At 41.3% G+C, this 12,267-nt stretch overlaps 1 protein-coding gene across 2 annotated transcripts in view; it reads right to left on the reverse strand.

Annotated features, from left to right (window-relative positions):
* Positions 1-12,267, reverse strand: part of HECW1 (HECT, C2 and WW domain containing E3 ubiquitin protein ligase 1) — a 258,037-nt gene that overhangs the window by 161,339 nt on the left and 84,431 nt on the right. The window lies entirely within an intron of this gene.

Raw genomic sequence — 12,267 nt, forward strand, 5'->3', positions numbered from 1 at the left:
CTGCTGGACGTGTTCCAATGCCTTCCATGTTATGAAGATGTATGGGTAATTACCACTCCTCATGATATATTGTTTATAAAATACCATTCTTGCTTAAGAAGGCTTAGCTGAGCTAGACTGGACAGTCTTGCTTAAGAAATCACAGACTTTTTAGGCCAGCATTTAGTGGCACAAGAGACTCCAGAATTGGATTTAAAATGCTGTGTTCATACGTAGCATCTGTGAGGGCCAGCTGGCACTTCCACTGCATTGGCTGTTGTCTGCTTCTTGCAGCTGGCACAAAGGCAGCATGAACTCTGCATCATGCAATCTCTCCAATTTGACAGAGATGTCAACATATGCCCATACCCAAACCACATCACATCTCTATTGCGAGCTAAGCCAGCAGGGACGACTGCAGAAAGCCCTTTCCTCCTTTTTGTTGGAAATGTGCAGGAAGCCTGGAAAACCAGGCTGAGATAAAGGACCACTCTCTATCTGCATGTCAAAGGTAGAAGACCCTCAAAGGGAAAGGATAAGCAAGCCACTCTATGGTTACAGCTGACAGGTAAGACCACAGGAAAGCTGGAACAAGCTGCTTCCACTGAGCAGCATCTGCATGCTGCCTCCTGCCACAGAGGTGAGAGACAGGGGTGTGTGGGAAGGACAGCATCCACAACAAAAGGTCAGGTCACAAAGCACATCAGCGAAGGGATACACACACATGGAGCTAGTCATGTGTACACAGTTTATGGACAGCGGCCACTGGTAAAATACAGTCTCAAGCAGTAGAAAGGATATTTTAATATGAGTTTATGGAGCTCTGCAATATGCAGGTCACCCCAAGCAGGAGCAGTGGAACCTTTAAGTATAAAAACATTTTTGTAAATGAAACACATTTACAAATGTCATGATTTAGAAATCTAGTACATCAATCCTTCTCACAGCTAGATGTAAAACCTGTCTGTCTCTTTTGAAAAGCTAGATACTTCACTCTTTCTGAAGAAATAAAACTCATTTTTAGTCCAGTAGAACTTCATGTTACTTGGGACTTTTAAGCCAGACAAATTTTAGCTCTAGAAAAATACATGTAGGTCCAGAAGGGAAATCTTTCTCTTTCAGTTTTTGAAGGTATGTATTTTTGGAAGGTGAAAGATAAGAAATAAACGTCCCCTGGCAAGTTAAAAATAGCACTAGTTGAAACTGGTCAGGAGTTTGGAATGTACGAATATGTCTGATTGACCTGTTGTAGTTGGCAGGTGATACTATTCCAAGTTCTGTTCCCTGAACATGGACATTATCCACGTAGCACATTGACAAAGAAAACTGTGCATGTGAAATACACTGCTGTTTAGTGCACTACATATATGTACATGTGTGTACATATATTCATCAACATTCCTGCCATACATGTGAATAGACAATATGGTATGTTAAAGATTATGTGCAAAGGAAAACCAATTTTATTTTGTATTTCTACTGAGAATCCCTATAACAAAGGAACTGACCTTAAAAACATGTTGCATCTTAGTTCCTGAAGGTAAATGGTGAAATGCTTCATTTCACCTCCACACAAAATGAAGAGCAGAGTTAATGCTGCTCCCTTTCATATATTTCAGCCAGCAGCTAATAGCTTTTGACATTTTTCCAATGAAGCATTGTAATGCATCTCCCTCCCTCTATTTTTGAAATGGGATTAACCTTTAAACCAGCTCTCTGCTTAGCTGGCAATCCACTGCGCAGCCTGGGTTTGGCCCTACTTGGCCAAAAAGCAAACTCTGCAATTGCTCTCAGATCTGTGGCTTCATTCCCCTGGATGGTAAACGGCTAACTCTAAAAAGTGTCAAATGAGGGACACTCGGGATGTGCTGCTCTTTGAACATCATCAGCTGGTGCTGGAGATGGGGCAGGCATCTAAGGGAGCCAGCAGATGTTGCTGTCTGCCAGCCCAGCTCTGGGGCACACAGGGGTGCCAGCTGCCTCTCACTGGTGAGAGGGAAGGCAGCTGCAGACCTGCAAAGCTGCGCTGGGACGGGAGCAGCAGCCAGACCTCCCGCATCTCACACGGTCCCTCGAGGAATCAGAGAAGTGATGCATGACCAGGCACGAGGCTGCCAGGGCCTGAGCAGGAGGCAGAGGGACCAAGGCATGCTAGAGGCAAACATTAGCAAGTGCTTTGGGAACCAGCAGCAATTCCGAGGGACTGCTTGTCCTTACAGAACCAAGGCTCCCAAGCACAGCCTTTAAACTGCTAAAAATATTCTGCGCTGTCACTTCCATGCTGAGTGATCCCAATATACTTCACAAGCACTATATGTAGAGAGATATACAGAACCATGGCCACCAAAGAAAGCTACCTTTCAGATGAAAGACAGTAACCAATTGACAAAAAGCATGCTGTTCTTCAGAGGAATTAGGGAAAATGCTGATAAAGGGCACCCCTGAAAAAGATCTGTAAAAAACGTAATGGAAACTTCAAGGACTGTCAGCAGCCTACACTAAACAGACAGGACCTCAGTATTTTGAAAGCTTGCCTGAAATTCCTGCAGAGAAGCAAACAGATAGTCAATACATCTTCCTCAGAAGGACCGATGGAGTTCAAATTACAAACAGCTGAGTAACCCTTTTGGTCAGTTTGGTTCTACTGAAGAGGTGAAAATGAAAAACCTACTCCCCTTTCTCAAACAATATTTTGCCAATATATATGATCAGCCTGTCCTTCCACATTCTCCAAGAATAACAACTAAAAAATTCAGAATAACCTGGGCTACCTTCAAGGAAACAAATAATTAACATAAGACAGGAACACAATGTCAGATAGGTGCCTGAACTTGGTACACTATTCTATTCTCTTATCCATCACTAATTTGATTTAGCACTACATATTACAACACTTGCTTTCTATAAACTTACTGGAATTATAGCATAAAAATAGAAACTGCATTTCACGTCTTGATCCCTTATGAATAAGAAATGCTCTACTCCTGAAATTACAGAAGGACTTACAGTCTTTAGCTGAACAAATTTGCTTTAGCTTGAAATTTAAAATTGCTTTTGGCCAATACGTATGGCTGACATATGAAGATAGTTAGCAAATGCTTTTAAGAAATTATTTTCTGTACAAAAAGGCCAAGCCCTGGTTGATCTGTTTTGCAGTTTGTATGGAAAGCTGCAGGAAAGGCACATTGTAAAGCATAAAATATTGACAAAATGGAATAATTTTGCAAGATAATACAAGAGTAAACCATGGATAAGCTTCCTATTTCTGGTATTTCTTCTCTTACCACCCAATTTATCACTTGAAGAAGAACACAAAATGATGACAACAGCCTCTACAATTCACAAGTGCAGCTCATACTGAGCTCTATCAGGCCACGCCAATGTTTCCTTTTACAACCCTTTAGCATTGCAAAACCCAGCCTTTGGAAACCATGCTTCCAAAAAGTTGTACAATACAAGTGGTAATCATTCTGCAGGAGCGGAGCTATTACTGAGAAATACATGCAGAAGGTGCAGGTACCAATTTCTTATTTACAAAGATACCACAGTAAAAAAAAAAAAAAAGTCACAAATAAAGGCTATCATTATAGGAGTCAATAGGAACATTTCCACTGACTTCAGCAGCTACAGATCCAGCTGTAATACGGATCGAAACTTCACTGTTAATTCATTTGCCAATTTCTGCTGCAGACAACAAATATAGTGCAATTTACAGATAGCATCCTTCCTTCTATAGCTTCCTAAGAAGAAGGGTTCTGGAAAACAAGGGCCTATTGCTTCATTGGTGCTGAAAGCTCAGTCCTTGATCTAAGTGCTACGCATGTACTTTGTTTCAAGCACATGAATGGTTCCATTTTAATTCCACAAAAATTAACCCTCTAATCAGTTAAAGAAAAGTAAATTGGGAGAGAGAAATGCGAACAGTGAGTGGAGAACAGCAGTGAGAGGATGACATGGCAAGAGAAAGACCAAAGGAAATCACAGAGATAAAAGAGCATAAACTATATTAAAATAGGGATAGAGTTGGCAAAGTTGCAACAATTCTTGGGTCACTGGGGGCAGAAGATGCTGTCCTAGGTAAAACTCCTCCAGGCACATGGAAAGGCAGGCATGGTGGGTTTAAAACCTTAACCACCTAGTCTGAAGCAGAATGAATTACACCTAAAACCCAAAGGAAACCTGTCTTCCAGAATCAAGAAGTTACAACTTTCAGCAAAACACATTTACCTTTGAACATCTAGCTTACTTTCAGCGCTATATATGATGTTATCCTTCATCACTTCAGCAGCCTCTAAATTCCTGCTAGGAGATGTCATTCTGATGTTTCATAACACTGATGCCAATTAAAAAAAACAAACAAGGCTGCTAATTACAGAGACCGTATTAGATCTTGGGGCTGATCTGTCTACAGGTTTTCAGAAGGCTCTGGATGAACTGTGCATCCTTTCCTTCCCCACTGTCCTGTCCACGGAGCTGACCGCAATGAGAGGCTGAGCTGTCACTTGAGGGACTTCCCTCTCCTTCCCTGCAACAGTGGAGCCTCTGGCTAAAAGCAGAGCTGATGGCAATGGGCGCTATTCTTCCATGGTATCCTTGAGGTGTTTGGGATCTGTGCTCCAGCACAACCCATCACTCATCTATTCCTTCCCAGTATCCACAAATCTGCTGAAAGACAGAAAGAATGAGGAAAGAAAGAGCTGAGCTAGGGCTTGGCAGTAACAGCTTATAGGGGCTAAAAAACCCACAGTAGAATTTAGGTTGTGGAGGGATGGGCATCTACCTAGCAATACTGGTGTCACTTGGTACTTACACACTTAAAAGCGTGATAGTATTCCCATAGGTCTCATTGCTACTTTGGCTATGCCTGTCCCAGGTACAGATTTCTGCACTTCCAGATTTATTTTCACCCCTGCAGCAGATGGACCACATCTGGGGTTTAGTACAGCAACAGCTATACTTCAGCTATGCAGTGCACAATACTTCTCCGCAATTAATGACATCCAGCTTGCACACAGAACTGAAGATGAGAGGGAGGAATCCAAATGAAGATGATCACGACTGCCTCAACACACACTGAAAAACTGAATATAGGCAATATGTGGTGAGGTACAACATGGAAGACTTTTGTTTGCTTGGTTTTAATATAACAACAGTTCCAAAGTTCTTGTAGCCAGTGGAAGCCTCCCCATTAATTACGGTGCAATTTTGAAAATGAGGATTAGGAGAAAACAGTGCACCCAAGAATTTGCTAGAAGATATTAAGATAAGAGATGCTGCAGGCCCAAGGCAGTATCAAGACATGATATAAAGGGACACAGACAAATCTGAAATGTGAACAAGGATGACATTTGTCCAGGTTAACAATGTTCATTAAATAGGGGGGAAATAATACACAGTATTTGAAAAATGGGCTTACAGAAATGTTGAAAGATGTTAACAGACAGCAAATTAGACAGGTGTTTGTGATGTGATACAGCAGCAAAAAAACCCCACCAACCCAAACAACCCAGATGTGTGCACTGAAGCACCACAGTGCAAAGAATCTCTTGAGAATCTGGGGGTGATTTTATCTGAAAAATGGTATTCAATTATAAGCCTATTATAAAGTAGATCTTCACTGAAGAAGAAATGTCTTTCAGGCTGGAGAGATCAATGGATGAGAAAGATTACAAAAGCTAAAGGCATACACAGTCATTACAGTAGTTGGGAAGGGCAGCATAGGAATATTCAAATGTTATGAACAGCATGCTTTAAGTGTTACAAACAGTAAGGAGTGGGAATGATTTAGTTTGGTTGAGAAAATTAAGAGAAGAAAAACATATGCTGAACTTTCAAAATCCACATGGCTAGCCTGACAACCTCTACAGAACAAATCTTTCTGCTTTAAGCCTTATACTGTCAAGAATTTTATGTTTCTGCTGTCCACTGCTTGTGCTGTGATTGATTCTACCCAATGGTCTGAATGTGCTACATGGATTGTGTTTATTTTGCAGGACTGAGGCCAAAACTTGGCTTCTGGTGCTCCAATATCCCCCCCCCCCCCCCGACTGATTTCTTCAGGCACGCTTTAGTGGGTGATCATCACTGGCTTCATTATCAGTCTGGGCTATACATAGCAATATGGGCACTCCTTGCACAGCACAGAGGCAGTTTTATGCACAGGCATAAGGACCCTGGAAATCACTGAGAAGGCATGAGGCTCCTGTACTCCTTGTCTGCATCATTTCCCTTTCCTGATATTCAGGATGACAGCTGAAGTGGAAAACTCTTTTCCACCCATTCACCTAGAAAGAGGTTCGCAATACCATTGCTGTTATTTTATGGAGAAATACTAAACGAAAATTGGAATCTTTTAGCACACAGTAAACACCTCCACCACATATTAAAGATATTTAAGGAAAAGAGCAGGCAACCAACAGGCTTCTTTACCATGACTTCTTTTGGTAGTCCTTCTTATAGGACCATAAAGCACACCACCACTACACTAACCCCTCTACAGAAGCTTTTTGGTGCACTGCTACTAACAAAATTACCACCACACAAATGACAGAGGTGAACCTTGGAAGCACTGAAAGGGAGAAATAGGTCAGAAGCCATATGTGTTGGGATTATTCAGAGATCGCTGCGTTTAAGCGTTGACTGTATCTACTTGTAAAGGCGTGAAACACAGGCAAAAGCTCATGGTATCGTGTCACACTTGGTGGGTCTGGAAATGGCGTATCTTAGTTTCATCTGGCTGAAGTGGTCCACCAGGTACAGAACTGGGAATGGCAAAAAGTGACTCAGCCTGATAAAGTGAAGTCCCTGTCACTGGATCCAAGCGCAGCCAGGTGAAAGGAAGCCAGGTTGGAACAAAGTACTGATATCGCTGCACTAATATATCTGCCAAGGCCTACGATACCTAATACCCTCTCTGTTCAGCATTGGTGCAGGCTTTCTATTGGTGTTTTTTAATGACAGGTTTGCTCCTCTGACACTTTTTGTTCCTGAAATAAATAATGCTGTGCTTTGAGAAAATTGTCTGGCCAACGGGCAACTCTGCTAGTGTTTTACAGAGAAAGCAGAATTGCAGGTGTCCAACAAAACTTAACCTGCTGAGGTGATCACAACCAGCCATGGTCACCATGCCCAGCCTAGCGAGAGACCCAACTTCAAGATGACCTACTGAGGAGAAGCCTTAAAGATCACAGTGAGGTTCTTTTCCAAAGGCCATAAAATGACTGGGAAGATGGGTAACCCCAGGATCCCACAAATCCAAACATCAACAAAATTCACTCCAAGCAGGCACACTGTGAGGAGTTTTGTTTTACAGATGCCTAAATCTGAAGCCAAGAGGTGAAGCAATCATCCAAACACACAGAGCAAGCCTAACTCAGGGATTAAATCTAATGTGAGGACCTGCAACTCCTAGCCTTATGCATGTTACTGCTTCTAACGTTTCCATCTCTGCTGGCAACATGTGACAGTTTCTGCTTGTACACATTGGATGTTTGGTAAATTAGCTGTACAAACAAGTTCTGATCCAAGCAGATCTTCCCACTTGCTTCAATGGACAATACAGCAACACAAGGCCCTCTAAGCCTAAAATCAACCTGTAAAGTTTAAACAAATGTTTAAATGCCTATTAACCAATAGCTTTAAAAATTAGATCTGTCAGATCATGGTGAAATACCTTTTTGGGAGAGAAGTAACATCAAAGGCTGAAACAGAGGAGGAAAACATACTACTTTAAAGCTAAACTTCAGTCACTAATAACATCAAGACATTCCTTCTTATATAAATTTGAGAAGAACTACTTTGCCATCAAGAATTGTACTGTCAAAACACAGTACATGAAATCTGACATGTACCTAGGCTGCTGAGAGCCTAAGATTGGTGTATGAAGAAAGCTTTAATAAATAGCCTTTAATAATGTTTTGCTTTCCCATAAGGAAATGCTGGGGTGGGGGGAAGTCTACTGCATATGGGTAAGAAGAGTATTAACGTTAGCCCTGATAAATTCCCGACATCAGAGTGCACAGACACAGACACTGGAGCAAAGAATTCTTTCAAAAGCCTGGTTCAAACATTTCTCATTAGCTACTCTACCTCAGATATGGAGATGATGACAGAAATGAAATCTAGTAGCAGCTAAAATGCTACTACAGTAATGATAGCTCTTTATCTACAGGCAGCCACCAGCAGCCCATATTAATTTTTCTAAAAGGCTTCATACTGTAGCAAATAGCAATAGAAAATCAGATAACAGAAAGAGAACACTTTGTACTGCAAGTATTCAATCTGTCTCACAGCAGCCACTAAATGAGTTCTCAAAAACAAAACAAAAAAAAAAAAAAACAAACAAACAAAAGTAGCACAAACATGCTATCTTCATTATCCATAACTCTGTTTTGGTTTCACTTTTTTTTCCCATGTACATTTCTTTCACACACAGGTTTTCTGCAGAGAAAACTCAAATTCCAGAGACATCTAAATAGCTGTGATATTTAAACTGGAGATGTGTTATGTTTTAATTTCTCAGAGAACTCTTTTTGAGTGTTTACGTATATTTTTGATTGTGGACATGCTTCTGAAAGACTGATGATATTCATAATACTAACATTCTCTTGAGGGAAGGGAAATGCATATCTCAGGTAAGTTGTTATAGAATTTATAGGTTCCTCTGAATAGCTCAGAGCTGATGCATAGTATATATCAAAAAGTTAGGACACCTCTAGAGATCAAGCTTAGCAGGAGTGAAATCTAATTCCTACCCCGGAAGGCACAATACATCTTGAACACCCAGAAAGTCTTGTTCTCCCAATTCCCACATTTTTTGTCTGTGCTTACCACAACTAATCTTAAAACACACTGAAGTAATAAAGTCTATATTTTAACAGATATTTTAACAGATATTAACTGTTATAATATATAACTATATTCTCCCTTCAACGAAGGAGTTTTTCTATGGCCCTTCAACAGGGTCACGTAGGTGTGTACGGATGCTTTCATGCAGCTACAGGGTGGATATAGTCAATACTATTTTTTTTTTGCCATGAGACACATGACAACCTTTTTTTTACAGTTTTACAAGAGATTGACTGGCTGCTTAGTCCATTTCCTGAGACCATGAGGAAAAGTTAACTGTAACAAATTCTAAATTCAGCTTTTACCTGCTTCTGCAAAGACTCTTTCCCAGTTGGCCATCCTCAGGAATGTGCACAAGAACTGAAGAGGAGAAAACCAGGTATAAAATAAAAGGAGCTGTGGGTGCCTCGCATGAGGAGCAAACAGCCAGAATTTCCATGCAGGGAAGACTCCCTTAAGTCTTCTTTTAGTCTACCTAAAATTTGAATAGTGCCCCAAAATGCTCCATGGTATTAAAACATATATGAGATACATGCTTTTTGCTCTTTTTCTTTTGGAAGCCTTTTATATCATCTGTATTTTCCCAGACTTGGAACATCTTTGTTCGGAAGCCTGCAGTTTATTGGGTATCATCAAAATTTTAGTGATGGTAGTGGTGGTGAGAACAGACTAAATTTAATGCACTTCAAAACCAAGACTCGTATAAAATTATTTGGAGATATTTTCTAGAACTCTACAATGGCAATGATTAAACTTTTCTAAGGTGAGAGCTGCCTTCTGTTCTTCTTTTTAACAAAAGTCCCAGGATACCCAGGATCTCCCACACAACAAATAACAAACACTAACTCTAATGTTTCCACACCAAGTTTTAAAGAAAATCCACAACACACTGCCTAATACCTCAAGGATGCAAATAATTTCTCATCCTTCTCATGACTCACCACAATATTACATAATGTTATGTTCAAATCTTGAATTTCACCAACCCGAACAAACATGAAAAGTATTGGGCTGTATCCACAAGTTTGAGACGAACACTAGAGTGACCGGCAGCAATGCGATAGTTAACAGTTTTGCCATGCAAGTGTTACTAACAGGCTTCAACACTAACCCTCTATTGAGCAGACTGGGAAAAGCTCATAGCTTCTTTGGTTCTCTTGTTCCAGTCTGGCTGCTAATTCAAAACATAGTCCTATAACAGTTTACATTATGAAGGTCATACCCACAAGGTCAAGAACATACCCTCTCTAAACAGGAGTGCGGGCTCATAAAATCTATGGAAATGCACGCACAAGTCTAAGCCATTATGGATGTCCGGATCTCCCACCCCTGCGGACTGGTGAATAGCGGGTGCATCAGTGTTTTGCTTCAGGTCAGAAGCATGCTTTTGTAAGGACCCTGCCAATTGTCCCCACCAGACTTGTGTGGTGATCTTCAGGCACACAAACTCAGTTCTGTCCTGGTGAAGCTCAAGTGAAAGATGCACTATGGCAACTCAAGGGCATTTGGCCTGCCAGAGCGAGACTGTTCTAAAGCAAGCCACTGACATGCATTCCGCAGATACCTGCTTCTACACACCCATTCCTACCGGTCCCCCCTACTTTTTTAATGTGAATATAGCCATAGTGCCAGTTACCTTCCTAGATTCCAAGTGTTTTCCACACCAAACCTAAACTCAAGTGATCTTCACAGTCTTCCATGTTCTTTCTTTAAGGGAACCTAAACACCAAAGCTCACCTTACATTGGGTTTTGGGAGGGAAGGAGTGGGAAGAGGGGAAGGAAAGCGAAAAAAGGAATGAGGGGTGCTTCTGCCTGCTATTTCCTCACTTATTTACACTGGGAACCTGAGAGGCTGCAGACAAAACACCTTCAAAGACACCAAGGATCAACTGTTGTTTTCTTGGGGACTGGGCACACTATTCATTATCCATTTGGCAGCAGTATTCCTTGGAACAAGCCACTGACTATTGCCATTAACACCAGGCATTCAACCAGCAGCGGCAAGGATACACTTCATGATTTGCACTTCTAATTTACTGGAGTGTCTGGAGCAACATCCTGGTTGATACAGTAAACTAAGCAGGAGTAGCAGATCTCTTTTGTCCAGTTAAACTTCTATGTACTCAATTCACCCATAAAAAAAAAAAAATTAAGACTGTTTTTGCAGCCCTCGATACCACGCCTGAGCCATGAAACCTGACTGAGCAAGTTCATTCAACGTGAAACAGCTCTATGCACTTTCTATTGACTCCAAACCACCAGAAGGTATGCTTTGCCTCTTTTTATTGAAGCAATACAGTCCTTCATGAGTCACCTACACTGCTGCAGAATAGGCTTAGAGTATTTCTTAGTGCCTAGCACTGGAGGCTGCTGTGTCTTTTCATCTGTCCCAGTGAAATACTCAACTGTGAACTTAAATGTAAACACACGTAATTCTGTTAAAGACCAACAAAGCAGACTGCTTTCAGAGTATCTGTTTTAAATCTAGTCTGTTTTCTTCCTAAAAAGATTTTAAATTTCAGAAGCCTTTTTATTTTCAAAGCAGGGTATTTTATGAGGTTACTCACAGGAACAAGTTAACGCAGCCCAGCTTACTGTAACCCCCACTCCTTTCTCCCAACGTCCTAAATAGCCACCCTCATGTTCCCCTTCCCCCAGTCTCTCCAATACCCTGAATTCATTTTCCAGGGCCTAATGCCATGCTCCCAGGGTTCCTCTACATGCTCAGACCTCTCATCCAGTACCTTCTCCCATCCCTTATGCTGCCAAGATCTGCGCTCCCAATATCCTGAGCATGTGATGCCAAGCCTTCCAGTTTTATTCACTGAAGCACGTAAGTAACACCATAGCTCCCTACAGTGCCCCCTGTGATTGTTCCAAAGGCCCAACAACATCATATGCTTTACTTGATTTTGGTTTGCTATCTGGGCAAGATGAAACAGTGCTACTGGAGCTAAAATGCCTGCTTAGTGCTAGGTACACTAACAGGTTAAGAGCCGCATTTTACCAGTATTTCTCTTTGTAGGGGCATGAATTTGAGTCTCTCTCCTTTACCAAGTCTCTGGTTTTCAGAACTTTACATTTTTAAGACCTCTAATCCATAGAGGACTGTGTCTGACATTGATTCACCATGTTCAAAGCTTACCAGAGGGCAAAGAGTTAACACAGACTTCAGTCCAGGCAGCAGAACTATTTTGAAAAGAACGAAACCAGGCTCAAAAAATGTTAATTTTATACTGAAATGAAGCAATCAGGTATAAGTGGGTTGAAACCTTTTCTTATTACTCTGTGTGGGGCTGGATTTACTAGATGGAGATGCCAAAAATATGCTCATGTACATGCCTGAATACAACTTCCAACACACTCAAAAAACCCACCACCACCCCACCCCCCCAAAAAAACCCAAACAAACCACAAAACAAACCAAACAAACCAAACTT

Source organism: Falco peregrinus, chromosome 5 (assembly GCF_023634155.1).
Source record: "Falco peregrinus isolate bFalPer1 chromosome 5, bFalPer1.pri, whole genome shotgun sequence".
Lineage (NCBI taxonomy): Eukaryota > Metazoa > Chordata > Aves > Falconiformes > Falconidae > Falco > Falco peregrinus.